This window comes from Halichoerus grypus, chromosome X (assembly GCF_964656455.1).
Source record: "Halichoerus grypus chromosome X, mHalGry1.hap1.1, whole genome shotgun sequence".
Classification (NCBI taxonomy): Eukaryota; Metazoa; Chordata; class Mammalia; order Carnivora; family Phocidae; genus Halichoerus; species Halichoerus grypus.
In genome coordinates, this window is record NC_135727.1 from 102860968 (window position 1) to 102882151 (window position 21184).

The following is a 21184-nucleotide window of genomic DNA, read 5'->3' on the forward strand; positions in this document are numbered from 1 at the left end:
TGCATCTTTCTAGATACAATGGATACAAATCTAGATACAAATTTCTCAAAATTCGTCCATTTGTTCCAGATTGCCCAGTTTGTTGGCATATAATTTTTCATAATAGTCTCTTATGATTATTTGCATTTATGTGGTATTGGTTATGATCCATCCTCTTTCATTTGTGATTTTTTAAATTTGGGTCCTTTCTCTTTTCTTTTTGATAAGTCTGGCTAGGGGTTTGTCAATTTTATTAATTCTTTCAAAGAACCAGCTTTTAGTTACATTGATCTGTTCTACTGTTTTTTTGTTTGTTTGTTTGTTTGTTTCCATATCATTTATTTCTGCTCTAATCTTCATTAGTTCCCTTCTTCTGCTGGCTATAGGTTTTTTTGCTGTTCCTTTTCTAACTCCTTTAGGTGTAGGGTTAGGTTGTATATTTGAACCTTTTCTTGCTTCTTGAGGTAGGTCTGTATTGCTATATACTTAACTCTTAGGACTGCCTTTGTTGTATCCCAAAGGTTTGGACTGTCATGTTTTCTTTTTCATTTGCTTCCATGTACTTTTTAATTTCTTCTTTAATTTCCTGGTTAACACATTCATTCTTTAGTTGGATGTTCTTTAACCTCCATGTATTTGTGGTCCTTCCAAATTTTTTCTTGTGGTTGACTTCTAGTTTCATAGCATTGTGGTCTGAAAAGATGCATAGTATGATCTCAGTCTTTTTGCATTTGTTGAGGGCTGATTTGTGACCCAGTATGTGATCTATTGTGGAGAATGTTCCATGCACACTCAAAAAGAATGTGTATTCTGCTGCTTTAGGCTGAAATGTTCTGAATATATCTGTTAAGTCCATCTGGTCCAATGTGTCATTCAAAGCCATTGTTTTCTTGTTGACTTTCTGCTTAGATGATCTCTCCATTGCTATAAGTGGGGTGTTAAATTTCCCTACTATTATTGTATTGTTATCAATGAGTTTCTTTATGTTTATTATTAATTGATTTATATATTTGGCTACTCCCAAGTTGGGGGCATAAATATTTACAATTGCTAGATCTTCTTGATGGATATACCCCTTAATTATGATCTAATGCCCTTCATCATCTCTTGTTACAGCCTTTGGTTTAAAATCTACTTTGTCTGATATAACAATGGCAACTCTGGCTTTCTTTTGGCATCTGTTAGCATGGTAGATGGTTCTCCATCCCTTCATTTTCAATCTGCAGTGTCTTTAGGTCTAAAATGAGTGTCTGGTAGGCAGCATATAGATTGATCTTTTATTTTTTTTTATCCATTCTGCTACCCTATGGCTTTTGATTGGAGCATGTAGTCCATTTATATTCAGAGTGATTATTGAAAGATATGAATTTAGTGCCATTGTGTTACTTGTAGAGTTGGTGTTTCAGGTGATGTTTTCTGTCCCTTTCTAATCTTTGTTCCTTTTGGTCTTTTTCTCCCCACTCAAAGACGCCTTTTAATATTTCTTGCAAGGCTTGTTTAGTGGTCATAGACTCATTTAGTTTTTGTTTGTCTGGGAAACTCTCTCTCTCCTATTCTGAATGACAGCCTTGCTGGATAAAGGATTCTTGGCTGCATATTTTTCTCATTTAGCATATTGACTATTTCCTTCCACTAACTTCTGGACTGCCAAGTCTCTGTGAACAGATCTGCTGAGCATCTAATCTGTCTTTCCTTGTAGGTTGGGGACTTTTTTTTTTTTTTCCCTTGCTGCTTTCAGGATTCTTTCCTTGTCTCTGTATTTTGTGAATTTGTCTATAATATACCTTGGCGATGGTCAGCTTTTCTTGAATTTAATGGGAGTTCTCTGTGCTTCTTGGATTTCATTGTCTTTGTCCTTGCCCGGATTAGGGAAGCTTTCAGCTGTAATTTGCCCAAGTAAAACTTCTGCCCCTTTATCTCTCTCTTCATCTTCTGGGTCTCCTATGATATGAATGTTATTACGTTTTAATAAATTGCTGAGTTCTCAAAGTCTACCTTTGTGATCCATTACCTTTCTTTTCCTCTTCTTTTCAGCTTCATTATTTTCCATAATTTTATCTTCTATAACAGTGATTATTTCCTCTGCTTCGTCCATATCCATTGTTATGGCATTCACTTAGGTCACATCTCAGTTATAGCATTTTTAATTTTGGCCTGACTAGATTTTAGTTTAGTTTTTTTTTTTTTTTAATCTCTGTAGTAAGGGATTCTCTAGTGTCTTCAATGCTTTTTTGAAGCCCAGCCAGTATCCTTATAATTGTTTCAAATTCTAGTTCAAACATCTTACTTATGTCTGTATTGATTAAATCCCCAGCTGTTAGTCTACTTCCTGTTCTTTCTTTTGGGGTGAATTTCTCCATCTTGTCATTTTTCCAGAAAAAAAAAAGAAAAGTAGATCCTGGGTGTGTTTTGGTCTGCTTGTTAAAAGAGGCTAGACCAAAAATAAAATAAAATAAATAAAAAATATAAAGATAAAAATTTAAAAATTATAAAGAATTTAAAAAGGACTTAAAAAACGTTGAAAAAATAAAAAATAAAAATAAAAAGGGAGCTTGATCCTGTTTCCCCTAGAGCTGAAGCTTTGCAACACTCTATGATCAGTAGACTTGGTGCATGTGAGGGGTTTGTGCTGGTCTTCTGGTGGAGAGGCCTGATGCACTGATTCTCAGGTGGACTTGCCCTAGTTGAGATGCGCTTGCAGGGTGCAGGGGGTCGAGGCTTTGTGTAATTGGCTCTGGCCTCCACTAGGTTGTGCTGTTTTGCTCCCTGAAGAATTTCAGCACTAAGGGGTAGTAGGGTGAAAATGTTGGTACCCCACTCTCTGTTCCTGGATCTAAGAGTTCACACCCACCATTCTTCAGGAAGAGTAAACAGTCACCCCTTTTGTGTCCCTGGCTTCCATCTGATCCCTGCCTTCACCCTGCCTATATCCAAGCTGTTTTATCTCAAGTTCCCTGCTGGGCTTCAGAACTCCAAATTTTAGACTCCAGTGGCACAGACCCATGCTGATCCTCTGCAGGAAGGTCTTGCCACACTTCTGCTGTTTGTCAGCCCATGCTAGGAAAGCAACCACACGACTGCAGTGGTTCAGAGTTTATGGCAAGGTGGAGTAGAGAACCAGCATCCAGGCTAGCTGCCCTCATCAGGAGTCCCCACTCCTATGCCTGGGAAGAGTGTAGCATGTTGGCACCCATTCTTCTTGGGACCTAGGGTATCATCAGACCACACAGTCCACTCTTGGGTCTCCACCCTCAGTCCCCACTGGACCACCTTTAAGCCAGGCATGACCTGGTGGTGGTGGACTTCGAAAACTTCAGGTTTTGTGCTCTGCTGCTTAAAATACCTTGCGCTAGTCTCCATAAGCAGGGCTCCCTCCCCGCTGCCTTACCCACAGTTCTTATCTCCCTCAAATCAACTTTCCACACCTCCTACCTTCCCAAAGGTGGTCGCTTTTCTACTTGTAGACTTGTAGTTTTGTTCTCTCAGTCCTCAGATTGACTTTTTGGGTGTTCAGAATGATTTGATAACTATCTGGCTGTGTTCAAGGGATGAAAGAAGGTTAGGGTCCCCCTATTCCTCTGCCATTTTAACTCCTCAATATTTTTATAGATCATATTATATATATTTTTTCATAGTTCATTTTAATAATTCCATTCTACATACATAATATATATAATTCCATAGTATATCTATAATATATTTTAATATTATATACAATTCTACAGTATATATATTAAATACATGTTTTATATTGTTATATAAACTAATATATATAATACATTTTATGTATATATATAGATATCTAGGTATTTTTCTATATATATAATGTATTACTTTCAGGTGTGTCTTTGTGTATATACCATACTAAGGAATTTTATACATATATATATATATATACACACACACACATATACATATTCATCTTGTGTGCATATATGTGCATTTTTGTGTACTCAGATATTAATTTTCTATTTTTGCCTCTTGAAAGAAATGATAGAGGCCTCTAACTAGTGGAACTAAAGCACTAGTGTCTTTCCTAGGCCAGACTGAAATGACCTTCTCCCTTGTTCTGTTTGTTTTGTCCTACATCTGTCTTCTCTGCACCACCACTTTCTTATTTCTTGGGTTTTATTTACAGAAACATTTTAGTCTTATCCTCTACACTTTCCTTATATACTTGCTCAAATTTTCCTTTAAGTGCATTCTTTGTGATTTTACTAAGGACGCTTTATGTCATATTAACAATTTGCTCAAAATTGCTTCCTGCCTGCTTTTCCTACCAACCCTGGAATGACTGAATTCAGTGCAGCTCAGCAACTTGCTACTCAAGCACTTCATATCTTTGTGGTATGTTCTGCTCTAGGTTGAGAAGGTTACTTTAATCTCCTGTTGACAGAAAATATAGTCTCTTCCTGATTTGAGTCCGAGCTGAAAACAAGTTCCTCTTTGAGTAGAAGCAAGGACACTTAGAAATATCTTGCATGACAGCATTAAATAGCTCCCTTTCTCAGGCTTTCCCTGCTAGATAAGGGTTTTTTCTATTTAACTTTTTTTTATCCCACTACTGTATGAGCTATATATAGAGAGAGAGGTTGGCCAAGTTCCACTGAAATCAGAGTAGAATTCAGACAATTTTTTTGACTGTCTGCTAACATAACCTTAAATGATTGACTTGTCATATTATATAAAGTCCAAATTAGACTACAAAACAGCTATTTAAATTCTTTCATACCTGATAAACTTTAAATTTCTTCTACAATAGGATTTTTAAAGCATTTGAATTTAAGCCCTGAATTCTTTTTTTTTAAATTTAAATTCAATTCAGTTAACATATAGTGTATTATTAGTTGCAGGGGTAGAATTTAGTGATTCATCAGTTGCATATAACACCCAGTGCTCATTGCATCAAGTGCCCTCCTTAATGCCTATCACCAAACCACCCCATCGCCTCACCAACCTCCCCTCCAGCAACCGTCAGTTTGTTTCCTACAGTTAAGAGTCTCTTATGGTTTGCCGCCCTCTCTGATTTTATCTTACTTTATTTTTCTTTCCCTGCCCCTATGTTGATCTGTTTTGTTTCTTAAATTCCACATATGAGTGAAATCATGGAATTTGTGTTTCTCTGACTAACTTATTTCGCTTACTGTAATACCCTCTAGTTCCATCCACGTTGTTGCAAATTGAATTTATACCATAAATTCTGATCACATTTCACAGGTCATTGATCAGTCTTTTTAACTGATAAAGTAAGTCTATAATCCACTTATCACTACTAGTAAATAGGTTCAGTAGTTGTTTGACTATAACAGAATAGAAAGAAGTTTCAGTGAAAGCTTCAAGCTAGATGAAATAAAGTCAGTTCCTAGGAAACAAATTCCTTTTTGGTTAGAGTGCATCAGTCATATTTTGCACCATGGATTTCATCAATTTAAAGAACCAGGACTTAGTACATCTTGATAGTTGGCTTGGAGCCAAAAGGTCATTACATTTTCTAGGGAATTTTATATGGTCCTATTGTGAGTTTTATTTCTTGAAAAGGAATGAAGTAAGTATGTTAAAGAAAGAGCTAACAATGAACAAGAACTGTGGAATGGCTGAAGCCTAAGCTTCTGAATGGGGAAGTGATTATTTCATTTCATTAACTTAAGGCACAAAAATGTGGCATATTCAGAGAGAAAGCTACAAAGTGTGTAATCAAGTTTGCAGATAGTTGAAGTTATGATTAAGATTATGATTTTCTTTGGACACATTCTCCTTTTCCTCCTTTCACTATATATACATATATATGTATGTGTGTGTACATGTGCATATAATTATATGTATATATATATATGTATATTTTTTAAAGCAGTGAAAGTCCTTCTTTCAAAAGTACACATGTACCATGGAGCTAAACACAACAGTTTTGTTAAGACGATTGAAACATTTTGACAAGTTGGCACTTTGTAAAGCCTATTCTTTTCAAGTATTGCTCTGATACGAGACCGGTGGATGGTGCCAAATTTGACAAAAAATATAATAGTCACATCACTCAGGCAAGCTGGGATGGAATTTGAAACTTCTCCCAGAGTGCACATTGCTCCATATCTTCCAACAATATTATAGACTGAATTTGAACTTTTTGTTCTGACCTTCAAAGTTATATTCTACTTGTTTGCTGATCCCAACAAATTTTTACTGCTTCAAATTGTGACAGAATTTCTTTGACTTTAATAAAAAAAAAAAGCTGTCTTTGGAAAGCAGTAGAGAGTCCACTTATAATCTGATTTTCACTGCTAGCTATTTTGAAACTATATAATAATAATAAAAATAAAGTAGTGGCTATGGTATAGTTAATAACTATTATATTAAGACACTATAATATATGCAAATATTTTAGACTTTTTAATCCTACATACTAACTCTTTGAGGAAAATTTTATCAAATTTTGCATATGTGGTAATTGGGATACGGAAATTTTAATTCACTTTTTTAAGTCCCCAAAGTAGGAAATGAAAGACTGATGTTTAAATTCCAAGGCTTATATGATATTCCTATCATTTTAAACTGCCAAGAATCTTGAAAGAGAAAAAACATGTCCAGGACTGAAAGAGTAAAAACCATACCAGACTGAAAAAGAAAAAAAAGGTCTATGGTAAATCAGTCTCAGGAGGATAGATACAGGCAAAGCCAGGTACAAAGTTTACAAAAATCATGGTTTCTCCCAAGGTCATGCAGTAGTTGTAAAATGTAATGACTCCCTCTTTGAGTGATTCTTTATCAATCATGGCCCAGATTTGCTCTGCTGTTCCCATGTATTACTGGGAATGCCCTATTGCTTAGGTTTTATTTCTTTATGATAGAATTGAATCCCTTGTTAATCACCTCTTCTCCTAATCCTGCATCAGAAATAGTATCCAATCCAGAATTGATCCCCTCATAATCCTTCAGCAAGAACCCAACCCTTAAAAATGATGCTGCCATCCTCTGGAAGGATATTTCTCTGATGTGTCCTTCCTTACTGCATGAATCAATAAATCTGATTTTGTCTGACTATAGTCTTGTTCCTGGGGTCTTTGGTTGATAAAATTTTTAATTATTTAATTTAATTTAATTTAAATGCTAGTCTCAGATATTTGTAGGGTTGTTCCTTTAGGTAATAGAAAATTGTGCCTCTAATATGACTATGTAGTAACTGCCAAAAGAACAGAAGAAGCTGTATTGTTTTCTATGATGCTGTTCAAAGTTTGTATTGATAATATGGATGTTTTAAATTACTGTGTGGTGATGTGGGCAATTTGGGGCAAAAAACCCAATGTTCATTAGTTCATGAATTATTCTTACACTGACTTTCCCCTCTGTGTCATATAGTGCGCTAGGAGTTGGGGATACAAAACTCAGTATTTACAGAAGAGTCTAATAAATTTTTTTGGATGGAGGTATACATAATGTGTTGTGGAAGAATGCAGAAAGAGAATAATTGGTGAGGGAACCAGAGAAAGGATCTTGAAGAGGGCATCAAGGCAGGATTCCTGGAGAAGATATCTCTTGATTAGAGATTTGAAGGGTTAATAGGATTTAGATAAAAGGAAAAGTAAGAGATTTGAGAAGGAATTTCCCTTCAGACATAATAATATCTATAAAGGTATGGAAGGATAAAGTGAACATTTCTAGTAAAAGGACATGATATAACTGTGGTAAACTAAGCCCACATCCTGCCATGCTTTATGCACTAATCTAAGGGGTTGGGACATTATAATGAAAACTATTTGGGGCTATTATAAATATTGCCACGTACCCCACATTAGGTCTTTTCCAATATACACTCTACCCACAATGTATGAGGATGTGTTTCACACAGCCAGTCTTGTTAACAGAGTTTGGTACCAAATTTTGGATTTTTGCCAATCTGTTTAGGTGAAAAATAGTATATCATATACACATACACTTATCAATTGTATTTTTTAATTTAAGTCTAATTAACACACAATATTATTAGTTTCAGGTGTACAACATAGTGACTTGACCTTTGTATATATTGCAAAATGATCACCTCAGTAAGTCTAGTTATCATCTGTTACTGTACAAAGTTAATACAATATTATTGACTATAATCACTATGCTGTACATTACATCCCCACAGCTTATTTGTTTTATAACTGGAAATTTTTGCTTTTTGATCCTCTTCACCTGTTTCACCCCCCCCACCCTACTCCAGTGACCACCACTCTGTTCTCTGTATCTGTGTGTCTGGGTTCTCTTTTGTTTTGTTTATTTGTTCTGTTTTTTAGACTCTACATATAAATGAAATCATGTGGTTTTTGTCTTTGTCTGGCTTATTTCACTTAGCATAATACCCTCTAGGTCCATCCATGTAGTTGCAAATGACAAGGTCTCATTCTTTTTTATGGCTGAGTAATATTCATATATTTATAAATATATAGTATATACATATATATATACACACATGTAGTGTATATATATATGTATATATATTTCCCACATCTTATCTATTCATTTATTGATGGACACTTAGGTTGTTTCCACAACTTGGGTATTGTAAATAATGTTGTAGTGAACATAGAGATGCATATCTTTGCAATGTCGGTTGTATTTTGACTTTGCCTTATGGCGTCTGTATAATGTTTATTTTTGAAAACAATTTTTGCCTCAATTATCAGTCTTTCCTTTAAAACATACATTTCTGTAAGGCATGGTCATAGTTAGGAATGCCTTCTCAATTTCAAGGCTGTACAGAGATTCTCCAGTGCTTATTCTAGTACTGTTAAAGCTTTATTCTTTATTTTAAAGCCTTTGATCCATTTGAAAATTATCCTTATGCATGACATGAGATATGAACATTTTGTTTTTTTCATTTATGGATCTAGTTGAATAGTCTCCATTTATTGAATAGTCAATCATTTCCTCACTGATCAAAAGTTCAAACTATATCACATATTAAATGAAATTATCTATGCCAGTACCACATCACTGTAATTATTTAGTTGTTTTAATTTAAATTGCCTACTCATTGCCCTTATTTTTCATATTTTCCTAGCTATTTTAAAATTTATTTTAACACATTTACTTATGGATTAAGTTTTCAACAAACCTTTTAATATGCTTAATTTGGATTATGTAAAAGTTTTAAATTACCTAGAGAAAAATCGATACCTTTTTAGGTAGATTTTTCTTATCTAAGAATAGAGAATTTCCTTTGTTAGGGCTTATTTTGTCTTTCAAAAGAGTTACATATTTTTCTTTATTTAAGTCTTACATTGTAGTTAGCCTTAGTTTTAATTTCTGTTGCCATTGTATTTGGGGTTTATTTTTCCGTTATATCTCCCAACTATTTATTGTTGGTGTATAGAAAATATATTGATATCTGCATGTAAATATATTAAGCATCCACATTACTGAATTCACTTATTTCTTGTAGTATTTTTCAGTGATTATCTTGGATATTCTAAATGTACAATCATACCGTCTGCATATGTTAATGATTACACATTAGGGAGATATTGAAGAAATCCCTGGAAGATAAATCAATGAGCATAGAAAGATGTCAGATACAGAGAAAAGAGACAAAGATGACTCCAGTTTCATTTAACTGAGTAGCTGGTGATATCATTCTCTGAGATAATTAAGACAAACAAAATAAAGCTCAGGTTATAGAAAGAGAAAAAGTTTGAACAGTGTTGGAGTTGTTTGTAGATGTGTTTGGTTTGAAGTGTTCATGGGGTATCTAATGGGCAATTGACTTTTTAGTCTAATGTTGGCTATAAAAAGAGAAGATCAAAAGAAACTCCTGGGGAGCAGGAGACGGTAGAAGAAGTGGACACTGTGGTAGACAGACTTTCATGTAGCTCCCATGATCCCCACCTCCTGGTATTCATCCCGTTGTGTACTACTCTCCCCTTGAATATGGGCAGGATCTATGACTTACATCTAACCAAAAGTGACTGACTATATGTGATTACATTAAGATTGCTGCATAGCATTGGGATGCCCCATTTGCTAAGAGATTCTCTCTCTGCCTCGTTTTGAAGAAATGTTCATATTGAGGAGGACCACATGGCCAGAAATTGAGGGTAGCCTTCAGCCAGCAAAAAACAGGCCATCACTCCCTTACACTGTTAGGAACTGAATTCTGCCAACAATCACATTAACTTGGAAGCAAATTTTTCTCTAGTTAAGCCTCATAAGGTAGCAGCAGCATTTTGATACTTTGAAGTAGGGGATCCAGCTAAACTGTGCTCATAGTCCTGACACACAGAAACTGTGAGATAATAACTGTGTTCTTTTAAGTCACTGAGCTTGTGGTAATATTATTTTTTGAAAAATAGATAACTAATACAGCAACAATAAAGAGTGAAAAGGAATGGCCTGAGATAGATAGAAAATAAGTGTGGTATTCCAGATGTCAAGGGAGGATTGGATTTCAAGGACGGAAAAATTGTGCACTGTGTCAAATATCACACACAGAATCCAAGTTGGATAAACCCATATGATATGAAGAAGGATAAGATGTACTAATAAGAAATATGAACATTACCAAGAAAAAATATCATTAATGTGGTTTGGGAAGAAGCCTGATGAGAGTATGTTGGAAGTCAGAAAGTAGAAATAGATCTAAAGACCAAGTCAAATGATGATTTTTATAAAGCCTTTTTCAGCACTTGGCCTTATTTACAGCTAAAATTGCTGGTGATTAATTTCAGGTCAGTTGCATTCAAATAATATAGTTCCAGCTAATTTTAAGTCATTATTCAAAACCATCTCAAAAGTTATATTTTTATTACATACAGATCTGCAGTTTTAAAGGATTATTCATGTGAGATAAATGAGGTAATAATGATTATTGCAGCAAAATATTATCAAATTGATAGTGTATTCAAAATAAAATCTCTAGCTGTGTTTACATATATCTAAAACAACTGATCAGAACAACTGATTATGCAGCATCATGTAAGAAGAAAGTTAATGGTCATTTTATTGAATTAAACAACTGGTATTTGGCCACATCAATTAGTTGAGAGTTGCATTTCACAAAAAAATGTTTCTGTGCTAGCAGCACACTGTGAATCGAAATTCCAGATGCTTATCAAACTAGTGTGATTATTTCCATAGAGATCAGTGGTATGATTCACTTTATTTATTTATTTATTTATTTATTTATTTATTTTAAAGATTTTATTTATTTATTTGAGAGAGAGAGAATGAGAGACAGAGCACATGAGAGGGAGGAGGGTCAGAGGGAGAAGCAGACTCCCTGCCGAGCAGGGAGCCCGATGCGGGACTCGATCCCGGGACTCCAGGATCATGACCTGAGCTGAAGGCAGTCGCTTAACCAACTGAGCCACCCAGGCGCCCTGGTATGATTCACTTTAAAGTTACTTTGTAGTTGAGAAGATTAATCATATAGCATATAATGAGATAAAATCATGAAGTTACAAAATTTCCAGGGTTTATTGGTTCAGAATTGGTAGAGTCTCAATGGAACAGAATGACATGTAGTAAGTTTGTGAGGTAGTAACATGAATAACTGGTTTTGAGGGAAACAGAAAAATTCTTTGGCATATGAGAAAAGTAATAATTTTCATTAAGTTTGTATCAGGTATTTGGACATCTGTATTTCACAATAGAACACTTATGTTTTCAATGGGCTACTGGTTAACAATTGAAAGTATCTGAACTTATTATAAACATTATTTGTTCTCATATTATCAAAAGTAGGAAAAACAAGAAAAATTCTCAGTATTTCCGTGGCTCTTTTTGAATATATTTGACTTATTTCATCTAGAAAGCCACTTCTTTAAACTAAAATTCATTGCAGACACAAAAAGATTTAAGATCAAGGAATCCATAGAGATGGAGAGAAATAAGAATTTTCAAACAAGCATCTTCTAAAAAGTTGAATGACCTTTTGACATGGTATTTGCCAGCTATTTTTCCACAGTAATATGGGAAGCTGAGAAATAGCAATAGCTTTGAAAACTTTCATCCTGCTTTTTAAAGCCTGCTCTGATGTTCAAGCAAATTAAATTTCTCTTTGGTGGTTTCTCTGCTGTCATTTTTCTTCATTGATAAAATATGTAAGAACTGAGCACTGGACATTAAACAGCATCCATTTATACACTGATGTCCCCATTATTCTTTGAGGTTTGGGGCATGCATTATTAAGGGGAGGGGGCTTTTTATTTCCTGCACAAAACTGGACTGCTACTTTTGGATATTTCCATCTGATATTATATAGTATCTCCGATGTCACTGACCAGTGAGTGGTATGTTAAGCCAGACCTGTATCTCAGCCAGTTATTCCATCATAAAATATGGGATTTCAAGGAGAAAATACTTATTATGTGATTACTTTGAAGGTCAGAACACAATAAGAAAAAACAAAAATCAGGGCAGAAACAACTAGAAGATATAAAGACAATTTCCTGCAAATTAAGCTGGAGTAAACAAAACTCAACTGGATAGTTTGCTTCACAACACCTTGTTAAGTGAGTCTGAATGGTTGTCAGTCCCTTGACATCTCCAGTTTAGAGTCCAGTGTCTGGATCAAAGAACTTTGTTTGGAGAGGCATAGACAAGGGGAGGATTACTTGGAGTTGTTTGGGAGGTATTTATACTTCAGAGTAATATATGTAAGTGCAGCTAGTGGCTTCCTCATGTGGGATCCAAATTAATACTGCAAGGGATGAGAGTAATCAGAATTGGTTGAAGGTATCCAGGTTTATACATGTCTGTGAACTTCAAGAGCTGTAAGCAATAGGCCTATTTACTCCTTAGCTTCTTTTTTTTTAATTTTATTTTATTGTGTTATGTTACTCACTATACATCATTAGTTTTTGATGTAGTGATCCACGATTCATTGTTTTCGTATAACACCCAGTGCTCCGTGCAGTACGTGCCCTCCTTAATACCCATCACCGGGCTAACCCATCCCCCACTCCCCTCCCCTCTAAAACCCTCAGTTTGTTTCTCAGAGTCCATAGTCTCTCATGGTTCATCTCTCCCTCTGATTTTTCCCCCTTCATTTTTCCCTTCCTTCTCCTAATGTCTTCCATGCTATTTCTTATGTTCCACAAATAAGTGAAACCATATGATAATTGACTTTCTCTGCTTGACTTAGTTCACTTAGCATAATCTCCTCCAGTCCCAGCCATGTTGATGTAAAAGTTGGGTATTCATCCTTTCTGATGGCTGAGTAATATTCCATTGTACATATGGACCACATCTTCTTTATCCATTCATCTGTTGAAGGGCATCTCAGCTCTTTCCACAGTTTGGCTATTGTAGACATTGCTGCTATGAACATTGGGGTGCATATGGCCCTTCTTTTCACTACATCTGTGTCTTGGGGTAAATTGCCAGGAGTGCAGTTGCTGGGTCATAGGGTAGCTCTATTTTTAATTGTTTGAGGCACACTGGTTTCCAAAGTGGCTGTACCAACCTGCATTCCCACCAACCATGTAAGAGGGTTCCCCTTTCTCCACAACCTCTCCAAAATTTGTTGTTTCTTGCCTTGTCCATTTTTGCCATTCTAACTGGTGTAAGGTGGTATCTCAATGTGGTTTTGATTTGAATTTCCCTGATGGCTAATGATGAACATTTTTTCATGTGTCTGTTAGCCATTTGTATGTCTTCTTTGGAGAAGTGTCTGTTCATGTCTTCTGCCTATTTTTTGACTTGATTATTTGTTTTTTGGGTGTGGAGTTTGAGAAGTTCTTTATAGATCTTGGATACCAACCCTTTATCTGTAGTGTCATTTGCAAATATCTTCTCCCATTCTGTGGGTTGCCTCTTTGTTTTGTTGACCATTTCCTTTGCTGTGCAGAAGCTTTTTATCTTGATGAAGTCCCAAAAGTTCATTTTTGCTTTTGTTTCACTAGCCTTTGGAGATGTATCTTGAAAGAAGTTGCTGTGGGCGATGTCAAAGAGGTTACTGCCTATGTTCTCCTCTAGGATTTTGATGGATTCCTGTCTCACATTGAGGTCTTTCATCCATTTTGAGTTTATCTTTGTGTAGGGTGTTAGAGAATGGTCGAGTTTCATTCTTCTGTATATAGCTGTCCAATTTTCCCAGTACCATTTATTGAAGAGACTGTCTTTTTTCCATTGCATATTTTTTTCCTGCTTTGTCAAAGATTATTTGATCATAGAGTTGAGGGTCCATATCTGGGCTCTTTATTCTGTTCCATTGGTCTGTATGTCTGTTTTTGTGCCAGTACCATGTTGTCTTGGTGATCACTGCTTTGTAATGTAGTTTGAAATCGGGCAACGTGATGCCCCCAGCTTTGTTTCTCCTTTTCCACATTTCCTTGGCGATTTGGGGTCTTTTCTGATTCCATACAAATTTTAGGATTGTTTGTTCCAGCACTTTGAAAAATGTCATTGGAATTTTGATCGGGATGGCATTGAAGGTATAGATTGCTCTGGGTAGCATAGACATTTTAACAATGTTTATTCTTCCGATCCATGAACATGGAATGTTTTTCCATCTTTTTGTGTCTTCTTCAATTTCTTTCATGAGTGTTCTGTAGTTCTTAGAGTATAGATCCTTTACCTCTTTTGTTGTTCCTTTGTTCCAAGGTATCTTATGGTTTTTGGTGCTATTGTAAATGGAATCGTTTCTCTAATTTTTCTTTCTATAGTTGTATTGTTAGTGTATAAGAAAGCAACTGATTTCTGTGCACTGATTTTTTATCCTGCCACATTACTGAATTGCTGTGTGAGTTCTAGTAATTTGGGGGTGGAGTCTTTTGGGTTTTCCACATAAAGTATCATGTGGAAAAAGAGAGAGTTTGACTTCGTCTTTGCCAATTTGAATACCTTTTATTTCTTTTTGTTGTCTGATTGCTGTTGCTAGGACTTCTAGTACTATGCTGAACAATAGTGGCGAGAGTGGGCATCCTTGTCATGTTCCTGAATTAAGGGAAAGGCTCTCAGGTTTCCCCCATTGAGGATGATATTCGCTGTGGGTTTTTCATTGATGGATTTTATGAACTTGAGGAATGTTGCCTCTATCCCTATACTCTGAAGAGTTTTAATCAGGAAAGGATGCTGTATTTTGTCAAATGCTTTTTCTGCATCAATTGAGAGGACCATATGGTTCTTCTCTGCCCTCTTATTAATGTGTTCTATCACATTGATTGATTGCCAAATGTTGAACCACCCTTGCATCCCGGGGATAAATTCCACTTGGTTGTGGTGGATGATCTTTTTAATGTATTGTTGTATCCTATTAGCTAGGATTTTGTTGAGGATTTTGGAATCCATATTCCTCAGGGATATCGGTCTGAAATTCTCCTTTTTGATGGGGTCTTTGCCTGGTTTGGGGATTAAGGTAATGCTGGCCTCAGAGAATGAGTCTGGAAGCTTTCCTTCTGTTTCTATAATTTGAAATACCTTCAGGAGAATAGGTATTATTTCTTCTTTGAATGTTTGATAGAATTCCCCAGGGAATCCATCAGGCCCTGGACTCTTGTTTTTTGGGAGGTTTTTGATCACTGCTTCAATCTTGTTACCGGTTATTGGCCTATTCAGGTTGTCAATTTCTTCCTGTTTCAGCCTTGGGAGTTTATAGGTTTCCAGGAAGGTATCCATTTCATCCAGGTTGCTCAGCTTATTGGCATATAGTTGTTGATAATAATTTCTAACAATTGTTTCTATTTCCTTGGTGTTAGTCGTGATCTCTCCCCTTTCATTCATAATTTTATTAATTTGGGTCCTTTCTCTTTTTTTTTTCAGTTAAATCTGGCCAGTGGTTTATCGATCTTATTAATTCTTTCAAAGAACAAGCTTCTGGTTTCGTTGATCTGATCTGCTGTGTTTCTGGTTTCTAATTCATTGATCTGTGCTCTAATCTTAATTATTTCTCTTCTAATGCATGGCTTAGGCATCGTTTGTTGCTTTTTCTCTAGTTCTTTAAGGTGTGTAAGGTTAGTAGGTGAATTCGGGATTTTTCTATTTTTTTGAGTGAGGCTTGGATGGCTATGTATTTCCCTCTTAGGACTGCCTTTGCAGTATCCTATAGGTTTTGGACCGATGTGTTTTCATTCTCATTGGTTTCCATGAATTGTTTAAGTTCTTTAATTTCCTGGTTGACCCAAACATTCTTGAGCAGAGTGGTCTTTAGCTTCCAAGTGTTTGAATTTCTGCCAAATTTTTTCTTGTGATTGAGTTCCAGTTTTAAAGCATTATGGTCTTAGAATATGCAGAGTATAATCCCAATCTTTTGGTATCAGTTGAGACCTGATTTGTGACCCAGTATGTGGTCTATTTTGGAGAAAGTTCCATGTGCACTCGAGAAGAATGAGTATTCTGGTGTTTTAGGGTAGAATGTTCTGTATATATCTATGAGGTCCATCTGGTGCAGTGTGTCATTCAAAGCTCTTGTTTCTTTGTTGATTTTCTGCTTAGATGATCTGTCTATTGCTGAGAATGGAGTATTGAGGTCTCCTACAGTTAACATATTGTTATTAATGTGACTCTTTATTTTGGTTAACAGTTGGCTTATGTAGATCGCTGCTCCCATGTTGGGGTCGTAGATATTTACAATTGTTAGATCTTCCTGTTGGATAGACCCTTTAAGAATGATATAGTGTCCTTCTGTGTCTCTAACTACAGTCTTTAGTTTAAAATCTAATTTGTCTGATATAAGAATTGCTACCCCAGCTTTGTTTTGAGGTCCGTTGGCATGGAAGATGGATCTCCATCCCTTCACTTTCAGTCTGGATGTATCTTTAGGTTCAAAATGAGTCTCTTGTAGACAGCATATGGATGGGTCCTGTCTTTTTATCCAATCTGCAACCCTGTGCCATTTTATGGGAGCATTTAGGCCATTCACGTTGTGAGTGGTTATTGAAAGATATGAATTAATTGTCATCATGTTGCCTGTGAAGACGTTGTTTTTATAGATTGTCCCTGTAAATTTCTGTTGTAGATCACTCTTGGGGTCTTTCTCCTTTTATAGAACCCCCCTTAATATTTCTTGCAGGGCCGGCTTAGTGGTCACATATTCTTTCAGTTTCTGCCGGTCTTGGAAGCTGTGCATCTCTCCATCCATTCTAAATGACAGCCTTGCCGGATAAAGTATTCTTGGCTTGCATGTTCTTTTCATTTAGTACCCTGAATATGTCTTGCCAGGCCTTTCTGGCTTGCCAGGTCTCTGTGGATAGGTCTGACGTTATTCTGATGTTCCTCCCTCTGTACGTAAGGAATCTCTTCCCCCTAACTACCCTTAAGATGGTTTCCTTGGATGGAGCCCTGGGTGTTATACACAAACAATGAATCATGGAACACTACATCAAAAACTAATGATGTAATGTATGGTGATTAACATGACATAATAAAAATTTAAAAATAACCATTTCAACATAGAAATATTAAAAAAAAAATGGTTTCCTTTGTTCTAAGATTTGTGAGTTTTACTGTTACATGCCGGGGTGTTGGCCTGTTTTCCTTGATCTTGGGAGGGGTCTTCTCTGCCTCCGGGACATGAATGTTTGTTTCATTCCCCAGATTAGGGAAGTTCTCAGCTACGATTTGCTCAAATATATCTTCTAGTTCTCTCTCTCTCTCCACTCCCTCCGGGATTCCAATAATTCTGACATTGGAACGTTTCATTGTGTCACTTATTTCTCTGATTCTATTTTCATGGATTCTGAGTAATTTTTCCCTGGCCTCCTCTTTTCCATTTTTATCTATTATTTGGTCTTCTAGGTCACTAATTCGTTCTTCTGCCTCACTTTTCCTAGCTGTTCGATATTCTAGATTAGATTGGATCTCATTGATAGCCTTTTTATGTTCTGCCAGTTCAGCTTTCATTTCTGCCCTTAGGGACTGTATGTTGCCATTAATTGATTTCTCCATTCTAGCTATTGTCTTCACAATTCCTAGCCTGACATCTTGGTTATATCTGAATCCATTTGTAAATCTGTGGCATAAGTCATAGTCTCTGAGTCTTTCCTATTTTTACTCCTCAGTTTCTAAGGAATATAGTTAAAATTAAAGGCCCAGTCACATGCAGATGAGCATTACTTGCTAAATTCCAGATACCATCTGCAGGCCCTGGGCCTTATGAATCATAAATTTTGAGACCCCCACCATTAACATGTCCTTCAATATTAGGGTTGATTTCTTCTTAGTTCAGGCCATTTACTTCATTAAAATACCAACTAGGAATATCACCAGCTTCTCAAGTTGTAATGGCCTGGGCTCTTGGGTTTTGTTTGTGTGGAGATAAAGCCCATCTGGGAGACATAGGTATTTGTATGGCTTCTACAAGTGGTACCTTGATTCTATGGGCCATCCCAATAACTTATTTAAAATGATTAATTTGACAATGGAAGCTCTTCAGGCCCTTCATCTTTGCCCCTTTGATAGAAACAGCAGAGTATGTTAATAGTTAAGAAAAGTAAGGATGATGTTTCCTCATTTGGCCAAATCAATAATATATACAATTTACCCAGGATTAGCTTGATTAATTGGGAGAAATACTGTCTCATAATATATACCTAACTTAAGCCAAACACTATAGAAGGTTGGCTATAATGCCCTTCCCCATCACATATTCTCTTCCCAACACACATGCCTGGGATCATTCACTGATGATAGATTTACATACACATATGTGGACACACACATAGGCATGCATCCTAAAATTACTCTTAATTTAGCATAGAACTTACCCTGTGTATATTCAGTTCAAGTTCACAATTGCTAGAAGTTTTGTATGGTGTACAGTTTGCTCAAAGAACTGGAAAGAATATCAGTATTTCAGATTTTTAAAATAACCCAAATATAGTGAATATTTTCAGTGAATTATGTCAGCTCTATCCTAGTATGAAAAAAAGAGAGGAAGAATGAAATATGGAAAATGAAAAGTAGTTGGCATACATTAAAAATTCCTTGGACCATAAGATACAGGGAAGGAAAATACATCCATTTATATGACCTGGATTTTAATAAAACTGCAAAAGAAAAAAAACCCACAAAGAATCTCAAGTAGTTATAGAGCTATCTTTGATTTCTGTCTTCTGATTAAAAACAAAAGAAAACAGAAAACCCAAAGAAACATTTATCCCCACAGGAAGGTTGATTTCAAAATTTTTTTTTTGGCTTTGAGCTGCTACTTTCATTGGAATTAGTGCAGATACATATATGCATGATGGAAATGATAGTCATGTAATCACCATAACACATTACCCACTCTGTTCCCTGTGACTGGCAGACTTCTCTGTGGTCCCCAGGCTGTGCTATATAATCTTGGATAGAGAGACAAATCAGAATAATTAGTCATAGAAAATAGAATAGGCCTAATGAGTACCTGGATAAGGCCCAGGATATTGGCTGAAAATGAAAAAAAAAAAAGAAAAAAATGAAAGAATGAATGAACAAAGGAAAGAAAGAAAGGCAGATGGAAAGAAAGGAAGGAAGGAAGGAAGGAAGAAAGAAAGAAAGAAAGAGAAAAAGAAAGAAAGAAAAAAGAAAGGAGGGAGGGAGGGAGGGAAGGAAGGAAGAACAAAGGGCAGGAAAAGAAGCCAAATCAAATGTAGATTCAGTCTTACAAAAAGCAATGTGAAGGATAGAGAAAATAAGGAGAAGAAGATATAGGTTCACAACCATATTTTTGAAGCCCAGGATATTGAAAGCTTTACTGTTTATCAGTAGGAAAAGCTAAATGGAGTAAGATAAATTCAGTTCATAGAAAGAAACTTAAAAACTCATTTAGAAGGTAGAAGATGCTTACAAGAAAAAGTTCAGAGAAGGATGTGCAAAGAATATAGTATACCATTGCTTAAAATTAGAGATTTATCTAAATAAACTACCTAGTAGTTCTCTTTAGTCACTCATGATGTTTGGTGCTAGAATGATAGGCATCAGGATTGTCTTTTCTTGTGTTTATGCTGGTATTTTGGTATTTAGTGGAGATAGCTTACACCCAAACTTCAAGAAGCAGCATGAAGAGGAACAGGTAAGTAACTGATAGATATATTTACCATTGTCTTAGTTTGGGTTCCCTCAAATATGGAATCTTTGATAAGGATTTGAGCATGAGTGGTTTATTTGGAATGTGATCTCAGGAAATATGGTGATGGAATGAGGAAGCAAAACCAAGAATGGAGGAAGGGCTCTAAATGGTGCATCTATGAGCAGTTTAAAATTGTGGGAGAATAAACTGTGCAATTTTTCCACTGAGGCATATTCAATTCTCATCCCTCATTGGTCAAAGATTACATCTAGGGGCACTCAGTCTCCTCCATGCCATTTCTGGATTCCTACATCCAGAGAATCGACACAGGAATGCATAGATATACGTGGGTACTTGAGGAGAACACAACAGCTTCTGCTATAACCATGTAATATTCTTTATGCTCACACACAAAATAAAAAACCTTATGTTTTGGAGGTCATCTATACCCTGGGACTTATTTCAAATCATGTTGTTGTTGTTTTTTTTTTAGTCAGTCTTAGACATTTCCATCAGGTAGAATGATTCCATTACATCCCAAAGGAATGTGGTATCTGTGAAGGCAGAAATACTTGTTTTTGTTTTTCACTACTTTTATCACCCAACACTTAGAACATTTCCTAGCTCATAGTAATTACTCAGTAAATATTTGTGAGTGAATGAAAAAATGCAGTTGTATCAAACAACAAAAGCCTAAGCCAATCTAAAATATGATTAAATGGTTACTTCATAACACATAAGCGGTCTTCAGGGTTGACAATTTGTTGTGATACCTTTCTCAGAGATTCTGGCTTTATTCTCTACTAATGAATGGTTGGCTTCATTTGCAGAGTGGGAACAAAATTGCTCACTGAAACCCAGGCCTCATATCTAAAAGTGACCAGAAAAAAAGAAAAGGGAGAGCTGCTTTTGAAAAAATATTCAAAAGATTATAGAAAAGCTTTCCCAGAACTCCCCAGCAAAACTCTCTTTTGTGTCTCAATGTTGTAAATCACATTACATGCCCATTTCTGAAACTAACACTGGCGAAGAAAATGGGGTTACTATGAAACCTATCATCCTGGCATTGTGGCTCCTTCTCTTGTGGCAGATGAAATGCATGTTACCCTCTTGATACCTAAACAGAATTGGAGCTGTTTTAGGAACAGGGAGGGGGAATGTATGCTATATAGGCATCCATTTATTGGATAAGCTACTAATAACATTTATTTCTACATATTCTTGCTACCAAATACTGGCATGATG